Genomic DNA, 18,028 nt, shown 5'->3' with positions numbered 1-18,028 from the left:
AATTGAGGCGGGAAACTCAGGGTTCCTCTCCTGTTGCGACAGACATTTCAGGGTACCTCTTGAGATTCATAAAGGGAATCAAGCCTCTAGAATTTTGAGAGGGAACTAGGTATGGCTCTTGAGGCACTGCAGCAAAAGGGCCTCATGTCACATTGAGTGGGGAATCTTGTGTTTTTTCTTGAGTTGCAGCAGGAAGCTTGGGGTCCCTCTCGAATTGTGACGGGCACCTCAGGGAACCTCTCGTATTGCCTCAGGGAAGTTAAGTCTCCTTTTGAGTTATGAGGGAGAGCGCGGGATTGCTCTCCAGTCACTGCAGGGGAATTGGGTCTCATTTCACATTGAGGGGGGAATCTCGCGGTGTTTCTCGAATTGCAGCAGGAAGTTTTGGGTTCCTCTCGAGTTGTGACGGGGACCTCAGGGAACCTTTATTGTTGCCTCGGGGAAGTCAGGTCTCCATTCATGTTGCGAGAGGCACCTCGGGATTCCTCTTGAGTCGTTGCAGGGAAATAGGTCCTCATTTCCAATTGAGGTGGGAAACTCAGGGTTCTTCTAGGTTGTGACAGGGATCTCTGTGTTTCTATAGAGTTTTAAGAGGGGAGTCAGGCCTCGTGTCGTGTTGAGGCATGGGTCTCCGGTTTCCTCTCTCCCTTGCCGAGTTCAGGCTGAGAACTTTGGCTTTTTCTAGAGGTGCAACATGAGAGTCAGATCTCCGTTTGTGTTGTGAGGGATACTCGGTGTTCCAATTGAGTTGGTGCATGGGAATCAAGCCTTATCTCGAGTTGAGGGCAAACGTGGTGTCCTTTCCACTTGTGGCAGGAATCGCGGGGTTCCTCTCGAGTTTCCATAGATGAGACCAGCCTTCTCTTGTGGTGTGAAGGGAAAGTTGGGATTCCTCTGGAGTCGAAGCAGGGGAATTGGCTCTCATCTCGAGATGAGGTGGGGAACACGAGGCTCTTCTTGAGTTGTGGCAGGAAACTCGGGGTTCCTCTCAAGTTGCGACGGGTGTTTCTGGGAACATCTTGAGTTGCATAAAGAGAGTCAAGCCTCCTTTCGAGTTTCGAGCGGGAACTCAGGATCGTTCTTGAAGCATTGCTGGGGACAAAGCCCTCATCACACATTGAAAGGAGAATCTCATGGTTTTTCTCGAGTTGCGGAGGTAAGATTGGGGTTCCTCTCGAGTTGCCACAGGGATCTCAGGTAACCTCTTGAGTTTATTCAGGGAAGTCAAGTCTCCTTTCAATTGTGAGGGGAAGTGCTGGATTGTTCTAGAGTCACTGCAGGGAATTGGGCCTCATATCACATTGAGGCGAGAATCTCGTGGTGTTTCCCGAGTTGTGGCAGGAAGCTTTGTTCCTCTCGAGTTGTCACAGGGACCTCAGGGAACCTCTCATGTTGCTTCAGGGAAGTCAGGCCTCCTTCCGAGTTGCGAGTGGCACTGCAGGATTCCTCTCAAGTTGCTGCAGGGTAATAGGGCCTCATCTCTAGTTCAGGCTGGTAACTCAGTGTTCCTCTCCAATTGTCACAGGGATCTCGGGGTTCCTACCGAGTTCAAGAGGGGAGTCAGGCCTCATCTCAAGTTGAGGCATGGAACTCCACTTTCCTCTCAAGTTGTCAGGCCTCATGTCAAGTTCAGATGGTGAACTGGGCTTTTTCTAGAGGTGCAACAGGGGAGTCAGACCTTCATGATGTGAGGGGATACTCCTGGTTCCATTTGAGTTGATGCAGGGGAATCAGGCCTTATCTCGATTTGAGGGGGAACTCAGTGTCCTTTCGGCTTGTGGCAGGAACCATGGGGTTCCTTTCGAATTTCAATAGGCAAGACAGGCCTCCTCTTGATGTTCGAGGGGAAAGTCGGGATTCCTCTTGAGTCGAAGTAGGGGACTAGACTCTCATCTTGAGATGAGGTGGGGAACACGGTGCTCTTCTCTGCTCTATGGCAGAGAACTTGGGGTTCCTATCAAGTTGCGACAGGTATCTTGTGGAACCTCTTGAGTTGCATAAAGGAGTAAAGCCTCCTTTTGAGTTTTGAACGGGAACTCGGTATTGCTCTCAAGGTGCTGCAGGGTAAAAGGGCTTCATCTTGTGTTGAGGGAGGAATCTCGTGATTTTTCTCGAGCTGTGGCGGGAGGCTTGGGGTTCCTCTTGAGTTGTGACAGCAACCTCAGGGAACCTCTCATGTTGCTTCAGGGAAGTCAATTCTCCTTTCGAGTTGTGAGGGGAGCATGGGATTGATCTCAAGTCACTGCAGGGAATGGGGCCTCATCTTGTATTGAGGGGGGTATCTCGTGGTGTTTCTTGAATTGTGGTAGGAAGCTTTGGGTTCCTCTCCAGTTGTGATGGGGACCTCAGGGAACCTCTCATGTGGCATCAGGGAAGTCAAGCCTCCTTTTGAGTTGTGAGGGGCACCTCGGTATTCCTCTTGAGTCACTTCAGGGAAATAGGGCCTCATCTTGAGTTGAGGCAGGAAACTCAGGGTATGTCCCCAGTTGCCACAGAGATGTCAGGGTTCCTATAGAGTTTCAAGAGGAGAGCCAGGCCTTATCTTGTGTTGAGGCATGGAACTCCACTTTCCTTTCAAGTTGTAACAGCATTGTCAGGCCTTCTGTTGAGTTGAGAAGCGTCTCAAAAGTAGGATACAACTGAAGCTACTTAGCACACATGCATGCACTCGGATAGCATTCATCTCTGTAATACCTCCAGGAATGTAGTACTATTGTAAAATTTTCCTAGAAATGGTCAGTTTTAATCGCTTCCATTTGGAATATCTCACCATGAAACCACTTACTCCACATTTTAGGAAACCTATGTGGGGGTGCTGCCAATTGCTAAGAATATATATTCTAATTATACATTCTGGAACTTGGAAAATAACCATAGAATGAGTTCAGGAACTCCCTGGACTCACTATGAGGTGAAACTAAGCTAAAGTTCTGTTGATAAGTTGACCCCCATAAAGTTCTACTGTGGCTGGATGACCACAGTGACAATCTGGGTCTCTTGGAATCAATGTCATTTCACAACCAGTGTTCAGTTCAGTTTAGTCGATCAGTTGTGTCCAACTCTTTGCAACCCCATGGACTGCAGCACATCAGGCTTCCCTGTCCATCAACAATCCCAGGAGCTTACTCAAACTCATGTCTATCAAGTCAGTGATGCCATCCAACCAACTCATCCTATGTTGTTTCCTTCTCCCACCTTCAAACTTTCCCAGTGTAAGGGTCTTTTCCAATGAGGCAGTTTTTCACACCAGATGACAAAAGTACTGGAGTTTCAGCTTCAGCATCTGTCCTTCCAATGCATATTCAAGACTGATTTCCTTTAGTATTGACTGGTGAGATTTTCTTGTAGTCCAAGGGACTCTCAAGATTCTTCTCCAACACCACAGTTCAAAAGCATCAATTCTTCAGTGCTTAACTTTCTTTATAGTCCAACTCTCATATCCATACATGACTACAGGAAAAACAATAGCTTTGACAAGACAGACCTTAGATGGCAAAGTAATGTCTTTGCTTTTTAGCATGCTGTCTAGATTGGTCATAGATTTTCTTCCAAGGAACAAGCGTCTTTTAATTTTAAGGCTGCACTCACCATCTGCAGTGATTTTGGAGCCCCCCAAATAAGGTGTCCAGTAGTTTTAGAAAATTATAGTTATTTCCTTTTCCCAAGTGAATTTACCTTGATAAAATCTTTGAGTCCATCTTGGGAGGATGGAATAAATGCTAAAAATAAAAATTCTGGCTATTGTTGCAAGCCCTTTTTTTAGAGGACCTAAACTCCCCTTCATTGAAAAGTTTCTGGGGCTGTAAACTGGCTCAATTCCAGGAATTAATGAGGAGCCATGACTATCTATTTTAATAATTTTAGTTCAATTTTGGTCGACTTAGGTCGATTTAGGTGAGTAGGTGCCCAATATGCTACTGGAGATCAGTGGAGAAATAACTCCAGAAAGAATGAAGAGATGGAGCCAAAGCAGAAACAACACTCAGTTATGGAAGTGACTGGTGATGGAAGCAAGGTCTGATGTTGTAAAGAGCAATATTGCATAGGAATGTGAAATATTAGGTCCATGAATCAAGGCACATTAGAAGTGGTCAAACAGCAGATGGCAAGAGTGAACGTTGACATTTTAAGAATCAGCAAACTAAAACGGGCTGGATGAGTGAATTTAACTGAGATGACCATTGTATATACTACTGTGGGCAAGAATCCCTTAGAAGAAATGGAGTAGCTATCATAGTCAACAAAAGAGTCCAAAATGCAGTACTTGGATGCAATTTCAAAAATGACAGAATGATCCCTGTTCATTGCCAAGGCAAATCATTCAATATCTTGATAATCCAAGTTTATGCCATGATCAGTAATGCTGAAGAAGCTGAAGTTGAATGATTCTATGAAGACCTACTGGACCTTTTAGAACTAACATACAAAAAAGATGTCCTTTTCATTATAGGGGACTGGAACAAAAATGTAGGAAGTCAAGAAACACCTGGAGTAACAGGCAAATTAGGCCTTGGAGTACAGAATTAAGCAGATCAAAGGCTAATAGAGTTTTGCCAAGAAAATGCACTGGTCATAACAAACACCCTCTTCCAACAACAGAAGACTCTACACATGGTCTTTGCCAGATGGTCAACACTGAAATCAGATGATTATATTCTTTGCAGCCAAAGATGGAGAAGCTCTATACAGTCAGAAAAAATAAGACCAAGAGCTGACTGTGAACATGAACTCCTTATTGCCAAATTAAGACTGAAATTGAAGAAAGTGGGGAAAACCACTAGACCATTCAGGTATGATCTAAATATGACTTAAATCAAATCCCTTACGATTATACAGTGGAAGTGAGAAATAGATTTAAGTGACTAGATCTGATAGACAGAGTGCCTGATGAACTATGGACAAAGGTTCATGACATTGTACAGGAGCCAAGGATCAAGATGATCCCCAAGAAAAAGAAATGCAATAAAAAGCAAAATGGTTGTCTGAATAGCTCTTTAAAATAGCTGTTAAAGAAGAGAAGCCAAAAGCAAAAAAGAAAAGGAAATATATACCCATTTGAATGCAGAGTTCCAAAGAATAGCAAGGAGACATACGAAAGCCTTCCTCAGAGATCAGTGCAACAGTAGGAAAACAGTAGAATGAGAAAGACTAGAAATGTCTTCAAGAAAATTATAGATATCAAGGGAACATTTCCTACAAATATGAGCACAATAAAAGACAGAAATCATATGGACATAACATAAGAAGATGATATTAAGAAAAGATGGCCTGGATACACAGAAGAACTATAAAAAGAAAGATCTTCATCACCCAGATAATCACGATGGTGTGATCACTCAACTAGAGGCAGACATCCTGGAGTGCAAAGTCAAGTGGACCTAGGAAACATCAGTATGAACAAAGCTAGGGGAGTTGATGGAATTCTAGTTGAGCTATTTCAAATCCTAAAAGATGATGCTGTGAAAGTGCTTCACTCAGTATGCAAACATATATGGAAAACTCAGCAGTGGCCACAGGACCGGAAAATGTCAGTTTTCATTCCAATCCCAAAGAAAGGCAATGCCAAAGAGTGATCAAACTACTGCACAGTTGCACTCATCTCACACGCTAGTGAAGGAATGATAAAAATTCTCCAAGCCAGGCTTCAATAATACGTGAACCGCAAACTTCCAGATGTTCAAGCTGGTTTTAGAAAAGCCAGAGGAACCAGAAATAAAAATGCCAACATCCAGTGGATAATCAAAAAAGCAAGAGAGTTCCAGAAAAACATCTATTTCTGCCTTATTGACTATGCCAAAACCTTTGACTATGTGGATCACAGAAAACTGTGGAATATTCTGAAAGAGATGGGTATACCAGACCATCTGACCTGCCTCTTGAGATATCTGTATGCAGGACAGGAAGCAACAATTCGAACTGGACATGGAACAACAGAGTGTTTCCTAATAAGAAAAGGATTACATCGGGGCTGTATATTGTCACCTGCTTATTTAACTTATATGTAGAGTACATCATGGCAGCCCACTCCAGTGTTCTTGCCTGGAGAATCCCAGGGACGGGGAAGCCTGGCAGGCTGCTGTCTATGGGGTCGCACAGAGTCAGACACGGCTGAAGTGACTTAGCAATAGCAGAGTACATCATGAGAAACACTGGGCTGGAAGAAGCACAGGCTGAAATTAAGATTGCCAGGAAGAATATCAATTACCTCAGATATGCAGATGGCAGCACCCTTATGGCAGAAAGTGAAGAAGAACTAAAGAGCCTCTTGAGGAAAGTGAAACAGGAGAGTGACAAAGTTGGCTTAAAGCTCAACATTCAGAAAGCTTCTGGTCCCATCACTTCATGGGAAATAGATGGGGAAACAGTGGAAACAGTGTCAGACTTAATATTTTTGGCTCCAAGATCACTGCAAATGGTGATTACAGCCATGAAATTAAAAGAGGCTTACTCTTGGAAAAAAAAATTATGACCAACCTAGACAGCATATTAAAAAGCAGAGACATTACTGTGCCAACAAAGGCCCATCTATTCAAGGCTATGGTTTTTCTAGTAGTCATGTATGAATGTGAGAGTTGGACCATAAAGAAAGCTGAGCACTGAAGAATTGATGCTTTTGAACTGTGGTGTTAAAGAAGACTCTTGAGATTTGCTTGGACTGAAAGAAGATACAACCAGTCCATCCTAAAGGAAATCAGTCCTGAATTTTCATTGGAAGGGCTGATGCTGAGGCTGAAACTCCAATACTTTGGCCACCTGATGTGAAGAGCTGCCTCATTGGAAAAGACCCTGATGCTGGGAAAGTCTGAAGGTTGGAGAAAAAGGGGATGACAGAGGATGAGATGGTTGGATGGCATCACTGATTCAATGAGTTTGAGTAAATCTGGGAGTTGGTGATGGACTGGGAAGCCTGACATGCTGCAGTCCATGGGGTAGCAAAGAGACATGACTCAATGACTGCACTGAACTGATAATCCTGATAAATACTAATGCCAAGAAGTATGGGCTTGCAGGTGGTGCTAGTAGTAAAGAACCTATCTGCCAATGCAGGGGGCTTAAGATACACAGGATGAATTCTTGCATTGGGAAGATCCTCTGGAGGAGGGCATGGCAGCTCACTCTAGTATTTTTGCCTGGAGAATTCCATGGACAGAGGAACCTGGTGGGCTACACTCCATAGGTCGAAAACAGTAGGATATGACTGAAGTGACTTAGCAAGCATGTGCGCAGTCTCTGTATGATATGAAGAAATAAAATGTGGGTTTAGTGTCCATGCTGTGGATGAAAAAAAGTAAAAGCAAAAATATGTACCGTCTTAAACAGTATATAGTGACATCAGGAATTTGCTCCATCATCTGTGCTCTCAGAATTAAATGCTGGGTTTAGTTTGCTGTAAATGTATAGATGAAGCAGAGTTTCATCTGTTTCACAGTTTTAATCTGAAGTTAGTTGCCATTGACTCCATGGAAAGTGGATTGGAATATATGCGGTGTGGTTTTACTCTACATGAGTTGCATTTGCTCAAGCTAGTCAGATCACTTATAATTATAATGGGAACATGTCCTTTTTGAATTATATGGAGACATAAAATGACAATATACATTTAATATGAAGACTACACATGTATATATCTCTGTGTGTGTATGCAAATAAATCCAATATTTGCATATTGAAGTCTTAGGCTCTAGGAGATAAGAATGTAACTGCTTTGGAGATAGTCCTTGAGGAGGCAATTAACTGAAAGTGACAGCTTTAGGGCAGATCTTATCTAATATAATTGTTGACCATGTAAGAAGAGATTATGGAGAAAGGAATGGCAACCCACTCCAGTATTCTGGATAATCCCGTGGGCAGAGGAACTTGTTGGGCTACAGTCCATGTGGTCACAAAGTATTGGACACTACTCAGAGACTAAGCAAGCAAGAAGAGATTCAGTTCAGTTCAGTTCAGTTCAGTCGCTCAGTCGTGTCCGACTCTTTGAGACCCCATGAATCGCAGCACACCAGGACTCCCTGTCCATCACCAACTCCTGGAGTTCACTCAGATTCACATCCATCGAGTCAGTGATGGTATCCAGCCATCTCATCCTTTGTCATCCCCTTCTCCTCCTGCCCTCAATCCCACCCAGCATTAAAGTCTTCCAGTGAGTCAGCTCTTTGCATGAGGTGGCCAAAGTACTGGAGTTTCAGCTTTAGCATCATTCCTGCCAAAGAAATCCCAGGGTTGATCTTCAGGATGGATTGGTTGGATCTCCTTGCAGTCCAAGGGACTCTCAAGAGTCTGCTCCAACACCACAGTTCAAAAGCATCAATTCTTCAGCGCTCAGCTGTCTTCACAGTCCAGCTCTCATATCCATACATGACTACTGGAAAAACCGTAGCCTTGACTAGATGGACCTTAGTCGCAAAGTAATGTTTCTGCTTTTCAATATGCTATCTAGGTTGCTCATAATTTTCCTTCCAAGGAGTAAGCGTCTTTTAATTTCATGGCTGCAATCACTATCTGCAGTGATTTTGGAGCCCCCCAAAATAAAGTCTGACACTGTTTCCACTGTTTCCCCATCTATTTCCCATGAAGTGATGGGACCAGATGCCATAATCTTCATTTTCTGAATGTTGAGCTTTAAGCCAACTTTTTCACTCTCCTCTTTTACTTTCATCAAGAGGCTTTTTAGTTCCTCTTCACTTTCTGCCGTAATGGTGGTGTCATCTGCATATCTGAGGTTATTGATATTTCTCCTGGCAGCCTTGATTCCAGCTTGTGTTTCTTCCAGTCCAGCGTTTCTCTTGATGTATTGTGCATATAAGTTAAATAAGCAGGGTGACAATATACAGCCTTGATGTACTCCTTTTCCTATTTGGAACCAGTCTGTTGTTCCACGCCCAGTTCTAACTGTTGCTTCCTGACCTGCATACAGATTTCTCAAGAGGCAGGTCATGTAGTGTGGTATTCCCATCTCTCTCAGAATTTTCAACAGTTTATTGTGATCCACATAGTCAAAAGCTTTGGCATAGTCAATAAAGAAATATATGTTTTTCTGGAACTCTCTTGCCTCTTCCATGATCCAGTGGATGTTTGCAATTTGATCTCTGGTTCCTCTGCCTTTTCTAAAACCAGCTTGAACATCAGGGAGTTCATGGTTCACGTACTGCTGAAGCCTGGCTTGGAGAATTTTGAGCATTACTTTACTAGCATGTGAGATGAGTGCAATTGTGCAGCAGTTTGATCACTCTGTGGCATTGCCTTTCTTTGGGATTGGAATGAAAACTGATCTTTTCCAGTCCTGTGGCCACTGCTGAGTTTTCCAAATTTGTTGGTATATTGAGTGCAGCACTTTCATAGCATCATCTTTCAGGATTTGAAATAGCTCTACTGGAATTCCATCACCTTCACTAGCTTTGTTTGTAGTGATGCTTTCTAAGGCCCACTTGACTTCACATTCCAGGATATCTGGCTCTAGATGAGTGATCACACCATCGTGATTATCCGGGTCATGAAGATCTTTTTTGTACAGTTCTTCCGTGTATTCTTGCCATCTCTTCTTAATATCTTCTACTTCTGTTAGGTCCATACCATTTCTGTCCTTTATCGAACCTATCTTTGCATGAAATGTTCCCTTGGCATCTCTAATTTTCTTGAAGAGATCTCTAGTCTTTCCCATTCTGTTGTTTTCCTCTATTTCTTTGCATTGATCACTGAAGAAAGCTTTCTTATCTCTTCTTGCTATTCTTTGGAACTCTGCATTCAGATGCTTAAATCTTTCCTTTTCTCCTTGGCTTTTCACTTCTCTTCTTTTCACAGCTATTTGTAAGGCTTCCCCAGACAGCCATTTTGCTTTTTTGCATTTCTTTTCCATGGGGATGGTCTTGATCCCTGTCTCCTGTACAATGTCACAAACCTCATTCCGTCATTCATCAGGCACTTTATCTATCAGATCTAGGCCCTTAAATCTATTCCTCACTTCCACTGTATAATAATAAGGGATTTGATTTAGGTCATACCTGAATGGTCTAGTGGTTTTCCCTACTTTCTTCAATTTAAGTCTGAATTTGGCAATAAGGAATTCATGATCTGAGCCACAGTCAGCTCCTGGTCTTGGTTTTGTTGACTGTATAGAGCTTCTCCATCTTTGGCTGCAAAGAATATAATCAATCTGATTTCAGTGTTGACCATCTGGTGATGTCCATGTGTAGAGTCTTCTCTTGTATTGTTGGAAGAGGGTGTTTGCTATGACCAGTGCATTTTCTTGGCAAAAGTCTATTAGTCTTTGCCCTGCTTCATTATGCATTCCAAGGCCAAATTTGCCTGTTACTCCAGGTGTTTCTTGACTTCCTACTTTTGCATTCCAGTCCCCTATAATGAAAAGGACATCTTTTTTTGGGTGTTAGTTCTAAAAGGTCTTGTAGGTCTTCATAGAACCGTTCAACTTCAGCTTCTTCAGCATGGGCACTGAAATTCATTGAAAAAAGATAGCTTGAAGGCAAAAGGTAAAGGATGCCATCTACAAATGAAGAAGAGAGGCATCAGAAAACAAACAACCCTGCTGTTACATTGATTTCAGACATCTAGACTCCAGAATAGTGAGAAAATAATATGGGGTGGGAGGTGGGAGGGGGATTCAGGATTGGGAGCTTGTATACAACCGTGGTGGATTCATGTCAATGTATGGCAAAACCAATACAGTATTGTAAAGTAAAATAAAGTAAAAATATAATTAAAAAAAAAAACTTGCTAAGCAATAGCCGCTAAGAGTTATAATAGTTAATATGACAGAATTTTCTTAGTTTTTAAACATTGTCTCCAAATAGTGAATATTTTTGTTCTTTCTTCCTGGTATTTTGAATCTCTGAGTTTTGTTTTAAATTTCAAGGCTGGAACATTTCATGATATTGAATTAAATGGGACTAACTCTTGTTTGTTGTAATAAAATTTAAATTGTTAAAGAAAAAAAATTAAAAAATATTTATTGCAGTATAGTTGATTCACAATGTTCTGTTAGTTTCAGCTATACAGGAAAATGAATCTATTATACTTATACATCTATTCACACTTTTTTTAAACATTATTTTCCCATTTAGGCCATTACGGTGGAGAAGGCAATGGCACCCCACTCCAGTACTCTTGCCTGGAAAATCTATGGATGGAGGAGCCTGGTAGGCTGCAGTCCATGGGGTCGCTAAGAGTTGGACATGACTGAGCGACTTCACTTTCACTTTCCTCTTTAATGCATTGGAGAAGGAAATGGCAACCCACTCCAGTATTCTTGCCTGGAGAATCCCAGGTATGGCAGAGCCTGGTGGGCTGCCATCTATGGGGTCGCATAGAGTCAGACACAACTGAAGCAACTTAGCAGCTGCAGCATTAATTATATACTTTATGTAGTAGGACATTATGTCAATCCCAATCTCCCACTACTCCCAATAAGTTTGTTTTCTACATCTGCAACTTTGTTTTATAGATAAGTTCATTTGGGCCCTTTTTGTAGATTCACTTTTAAGCAATATCTTATTTACAAATAATAAATGCAGGAGACAGTGTGGAAAAAGGGGGAACTCTGCTACACTGTTGGTAGGAATGTAAGTTGGTGCAAATACTTAGAATGCAGTAAGGAGATTCCTTAAAAAATAACCACAGAGCTACCATATGATTCACCAATGCCATCATGGACATATACATGGAGAAAGCCATATTTGAAAAAATACATGCACCTCAATGTTCATTGTGTCAGTATTTACAATAGCCAGGACATGGAAGCAATCTCAATGCCCACCAACAGAGGAAAATGGATAAAGAAGATGTGGGAAATGTATACAATCGTATATTGTCGAGGTCCTTTAATGGACCAGAACCTGATGGTCTGGAGTCAACAATAAGAAAGTAAAAGAGAGAGAGAAAGAGGCTGATATTCCTTGGTTTATGCAGAAAGCCAATAAAACTCTTGATACAGAGCTTGCACTGCTACACGTAGGCACCAGGCATCCTCTTGTGGGGATGAAGTTACAGTGCACCTTCTCAAGAGTGTCTTAGAAGCCTGGGCAAGAAAGTGAGCTCAGCGGGCTTCTGTGCTCCAAAGAATTAGCCTGAGAGAGAGAGAGAGAGACAGAGAGAGAGAAGGAAAGAAAGACATGGGCACCCAAGCTCTGATGGAGCAGAGATGTTTTATTCCACATAGTGTGGGTATATATACTGTCTTACAAGGTAACTTTTTTCAGCAAAGATAAAAATCAAAAGTCCAGACTTTATCATAAGGCAATTCATATCAAAGAGAGAGGGTTGTAAATAATAGCTTTTACTATCTGGTTCATAAAAAGAAAGAGGGTAATAAATAGTTACTTATCACCATATGAAGGAAATGCATGCATTCTTCAGCCCCAGGAGCCGCTTGCCAACTCCTCTTAATTCCTGAATACTCAGGAATGAATAAGGAACAGAGGATTCATGACAGATCCAAAACAGCACACAGGAAGCCTCCTGTTAAATGCTTCGTGACAGTATATTCAGTTCAGTACAGTCACTCAGTTGTGTCCGACTCTTTGCGACCCCATGAATTGCAGCACGCCAGGCCTCCCTGTCCATCACCAACTCCCGGAGTTCACCCAGACTCACGTCCATCGAGTCAGTGATGCCACCCAGCTATCTCATCCTCTGTCGTCCCCTTCTCCTCCTGCCCCCAATCCCTCCCAGCATCAGAGTCTTTTCCAATGAGTCAACTCTTCGCATGAGGTGGCCAAAGTACTGGAGTTTCAGCTTTATTGCTGCTGCTGCTGCTAAGTTGCTTCAGTCATGTCCAACTCTGTGCAACCCCATAGATGGCAGCCCACCAGGCTCCCCCATCCCTGAGATTCTCCAGGCAAGAACACTGGAGTGACTTGCCGTTTCCTTCTCCCAATGCATGAAAGTGAAAGTGAAACTGAAGTCGCTCAGTCATGTCCGACTCTTAGCGACCCCATGACTGCAGCCCACCAGGCTCCTCCGTCCATGGGATTTTCCAGGCAAGAGTACTGGAGTGGGGGTGCCGTTGCCTTCTCCTACCATAGATCAATTTGGCAGCAATAGTGAAGCTTCAGAACTCAATTCACAGGGGAATACACAGAAGCAGAATCATAATTAATGAAATGTTTGCTATCAAAACCTAAGGGCAATAACTCAGAGGTTCAAGTCCCCATAGGCAATGGCAACCCACTCCAGTACTCTTGTCTGGAAAATCCCATGGATGGAGGAGCCTGATAGGCTGCAGTCCATGGGGTCGTGAAGAGTCAGACATGACTGAACGACTTTACTTTCATTTTTCACTTTCATGAGAAGGAAATGGCAACCCACTCCAGTCTTCTTGCCTGGAGAATCCCAGGGACAGGGCAGCCTGGTGGGCTGCCGTCTATGGGGTCGCACAGAGTCAGACACGACTGAAGTGACTTAGCAGCTTAGCAGCAGCATACCTGGTAAAATAAAAGACCATCTACTCATTATCATTTAGCTACCCAAGACCGGCTCATTTCAGGTAGGTTTCCAGGTCCTATCTTAAAGAATATAAGAGGAAATAACTTTCTGAGAAAGAAAAAAAATGTATTTTTAAGTGAAATATTTATGCTTACTTACTCAATTAAATTAACGCTGCATTTATTTGCCAGAAACAATATTGATTTCTCTGATTGGGAACCATCTTCTTGAACTTGTTAATAACCACAGTATAACTTCTTAATGATTTTATTTTCTTTTTGGCTCACAAAAATCTTTTACTCCTTTTATCATTGGATAAGTGTATACATGAATTGAAAGCTTGTTTCATTTTGTTTAAAAAATAATACAACTACCACAGTAAAAGTAAAATCTTGCAAATTAATTCTCATGTGAAAAAATGTCATACCTATATAGGCTTAAGGAAGAAGTTCATTAAATGCATTCTATTCTCATATACATCAAAAACATATGCAAATCAAGAGGGAGGTAATATATTTATAATTATGGCTGAGTTGCTTTGTTGTATGGCAGAAACCAACACAACATTGTGAAACAATTTTACTCCAATTAATAAAAATAAGCATATCAAACATGACACACACACAAAGACACATACATAAGAGAGGGTATGTGTGTATCTCAGAAAAATTTATTGTCTCTCATCTCATTTCCATTTTATAATATTAGAGCCCATTTAAAATCCAAAAAGATGCAAATGTGTTCTATTGTTTTCAATTCCTTTTAGATTTTTCTTTCACTCATCAAGCAACTTGATTTTTGACAACTATCTCTGCAAAGGGGTAATGAGTATTGTGACAAATCAATAATAAATTACTAGGAATAAAGGTTGATAATACTTAGATGTCTCACTAACTATTAAACACAACATAAAACCAGTAACAAAATAATGATCATTATTATTAGTCAAAGACATGGTCATTATTTCAGGGATTAATACAAATATTCTTAAACCAATCATGTAGTGAGAAACATTAAAACTGTAATCCCATTTTGTTTCCATGTAAATACTTCCAAGGGTAGAGAATCCTTAGACCTGTCTTACAGCTCAACATCTCTAATATATTAGAGTCTTGTTCATATTATTTTGAAGAGGAAAAGAGAGGTAAATTAATTCAAATGTATCCATTGAGATAAAAAAAGTCAGACTCTGACATGACCTTGTAGGAAGTAACATGCCTCATAAATGGCATAATAGATTTGGTTCAGTTTCTCAACAGTCTATTCTAGGTGATTTTTATTATTGGGTAATAGATAGCTGAAGAAGTGTTAGTCACTCAGTCATGCTGGACTCTTTGTGACCCCAAGCACTGTAGCCTACCAGGCTCCTCTGTCCATGGAATTCTTCAGGCAAGAATACTGGAATGAGTAGCCATTCCCTTCTCAAAGGGATATTCCTGACTTTGGGATCAAACCTGGGTCTCCCATGTTGCAGGCAGATTCTTTATTGTCTGAACCAACAGAGAAGCCCCAATAGATAGCTTTGCCTCTTTAAAGAGTGGACACATGATTGGATGCTTTTCTGAATAAAAAAACACAATTATAGAAAGAAACTGTTCTGCCTTATGATATTTTGCAGATGTGCAGAAGTGTTACCTATCCATGTATCTTTGTTATTTATTTTTAAAAATATTTTTCTAAGAGTGTAGACAACAACAAAGAAAGATGAACAGAGACAATTGCTCCTCCGTGACTGAATTCATTTTCTTGGGAATTACTGATAACACTGTGAACAAAGTGATCCTATTTATCATGGTTCTCCTTGTTTATCTCATCAATCTTCTGGCAAATCTTGGAATGATAACCCTGATTAGGATGGATCCCTAGCTGCACACTCCCATGTACTTTTACCTCAGCCACCTCTCCTTCTGTGACCTCTGCTATTCCACAGCCATTGGTCCCAAGATGCTGGTGGACCTATTTGCCAAGAACAAGTCAATCTCTTTCCATGGTTGTGCTCTGCAATTCTTGGTCTTCTATATCTTTGCTGACTCTGAGTGTCTCCTGCTGGCAGTGATGGCCTATGACCAGTACAAGGCCAGCAGCAGCCCCTTGCTCTATGAGGTCAGCATGTCCAGCAGGGTGTGCCCCCTGCTCATGAATGGGGTTTACCTGGTAAGAATGGCAGATGCTCTGATACACACGACATTAACATTCTGCTATGTTTCCATGGGTCAAATGAGATTAACCATTTCTTCTGTGATTTACCTCCACTTTTCCTCCTTTCCTGCTCTGATATACAGGTCAATGAGTTGGCATTATTCCTTGTTTTTGGCTTCATTGAACTGAGTACCATTTCAGGAGTTCTTGTCTTTTATTTTTATATCATCTTTTCAGTCTTGAAGATCCACTCTGAAGAGGGGATGTTCAAAGCATTCTCTATCTGCACCTCCCACCTAACTGCAGTGGCAATTCTCCAGGGAATTATTCTCTTTATGTATTTCAGGCCGAGTTCATCCTATTCTCTAGATCAAGACAAAATGACTTCATTGTTTTATACTCTAGTGACTCCAATGTTAAACCCTCTGATTTATAGCCTAAGAAACAAGGATGTGATACAAGCCCTAGAAAAAATAAAATTTAAAAGATGATGCTAAATGTTTATATTTCTCTCTCTCACACACAAAAAGGTTGTATTTGTAAAATTATGTTGCATCATACAAGAGAAAAGAAGTTGTCTCACTAAATACATAAAATTAATAATAAGCATTGGTTATAAAGTCCGAATTTTAGAAACATTACAACTTCTAAATACAGCATGCTCATATGCATCAAGAATTTATATATGGCATGTTCTCTTTGTTGAAAACTTTCCTGAGTGTTCTAATTTTGTCACATTGTATTGATTCATTCTTTCATTTATGTACTATTTCAATTACTAGATACTTCTCATGTGTTTACTGACAGATGTTTTAATTTTTTTTTAATATTCTGTGGCATGTACTATACTTCTTTTTTTAAAAGTTTTTTTATTTATTTTATTTTTTTAATTTTTTTTTAAATTTTTAATTTTACTTTACAATTCTGTATTGGTTTGCCATACATTGACATGAATCCACCACAGGTGTACATGCGTTCCCAAACATGAACCCCCCCTCCCACCCCCCTCCCCACAACATCTCTCTGGGTCATCCCCGTGTACCAGCCCCAAGCATGCCGTATCCTGCATCGGACATAGACTGACAATTCGACTCTTACGTGATATTATACATGTTTTAATGCCATTCTCCCAAATCATCTCACCCTCTCCCTCTGAGTCCAAAAATCCGCTATTCACATCTGTGTCTTTTTTGCTGTCCTGTATACAGGGTCATCATTGCCATCTTTCTAAATTCCATATATATGTGTTAGTATATTGTATTGGTGTTTTTCTTTCTGGCTTACTTCACTCTGTATAATCGGCTCCAGTTTCATCCATCTCATCAGAACTGATTCAAATGTATTCTTTTTAATGGCTGAGTAATACTCCATTGTGTATATGTACCACAGCTTTCTTATCCATTCATCTGCTGATGGACATCTAGGTTGTTTCCATGTCCTGGCTATTATACTTTCTGTACTAATGAATATAAGCTAGTGCTAAACATAAGCATTTGGTAGCTAGCTAAAAAAAATCATAAGATTCCCCAAATCCTCATGAAATTTAAAATATAAGGGTTATAAACTTAAATCTAAAAACAAAACTAGCATATCTTTGGATAGATACACTCAGTCTCAGATCTAAAAATCATTCAAGTTAGGAAATGAAAGGATATTAGTCAGAGGATGGAAGAATTAGATGGATTTTAAGGTGGACAAGCCCATGTCCTTTAGGAGTATCATATCCTTGTTTGCCACAACATGGAAAAAAACTTGAAGACACCATGCTAAGTGAGATCAGTCAAACAGTAAAAGGTAAATACTGTATAATCTTACATATGTGTTGAATCTAAAAAGGATGAACTCATAGAAATAAAGAGTGGATTGGTTGTTTCCAGAGTCTAAAAGGTGGAAGAGATTGGAGATGTTATTCAAAGTGAATAACTGTTAGTCAATGAATAAATTATGAGGATCTAACACACATGTTTCTAGTTAACATTTCTGTACAGTAAACTTGAATTTTGCTAGAAGAGTAGATATTAACTGTCCTGATCAAACACATACTCTAAGCTGTAACTATGTGAATTAATGAATGTGTTAATTAATTTTATTGTGGTAATCATGTCATAATGCATACATATATCACATCTTCATTTTGAATATTTTACACATCCTATTTGTCAATTTTATCTGAATAAAGCTTGAAAAAAAGAAAAGTTTTTAAGTGCCAATGGAAAATACCTGGGTAAACTACATCATTGTGCAGTCATTATCAACTATTCATTTTTCTGTCATTTTCTCCATGTTATTTCTTTCCTCTCTTTTCTCTTCTTGGTCCTGGTTGAATGTCTCTGTCTCTTTGAGAATCACAGACAGCCACCTACTTAAAGCCTTATTTATTTCACTCTGTTTGTGATCATTTTCTGCCAATGGATTGAGCATTCTATCCACTACATCTACAAAGTCCATGTTGTTT

General features: G+C 40.7%; 1 pseudogene; it reads left to right on the top strand.

Moving 5' to 3' along the window:
• Window positions 1–15,135: 15,135 nt before the first annotated feature.
• Window positions 15,136–16,064, top strand: LOC120873751 (annotated as a pseudogene).
• The last annotated feature ends 1,964 nt before the right edge of the window (window positions 16,065–18,028 follow it).

Source organism: Oryx dammah, unplaced genomic scaffold, assembly GCF_014754425.2.
Source record: "Oryx dammah isolate SB20612 unplaced genomic scaffold, SCBI_Odam_1.1 HiC_scaffold_14, whole genome shotgun sequence".
NCBI classification, from domain to species: Eukaryota; Metazoa; Chordata; class Mammalia; order Artiodactyla; family Bovidae; genus Oryx; species Oryx dammah.
The sequence above is the reverse complement of the archived record's forward strand: the minus strand, read 5'-3'. Positions and strand labels throughout refer to the sequence as shown.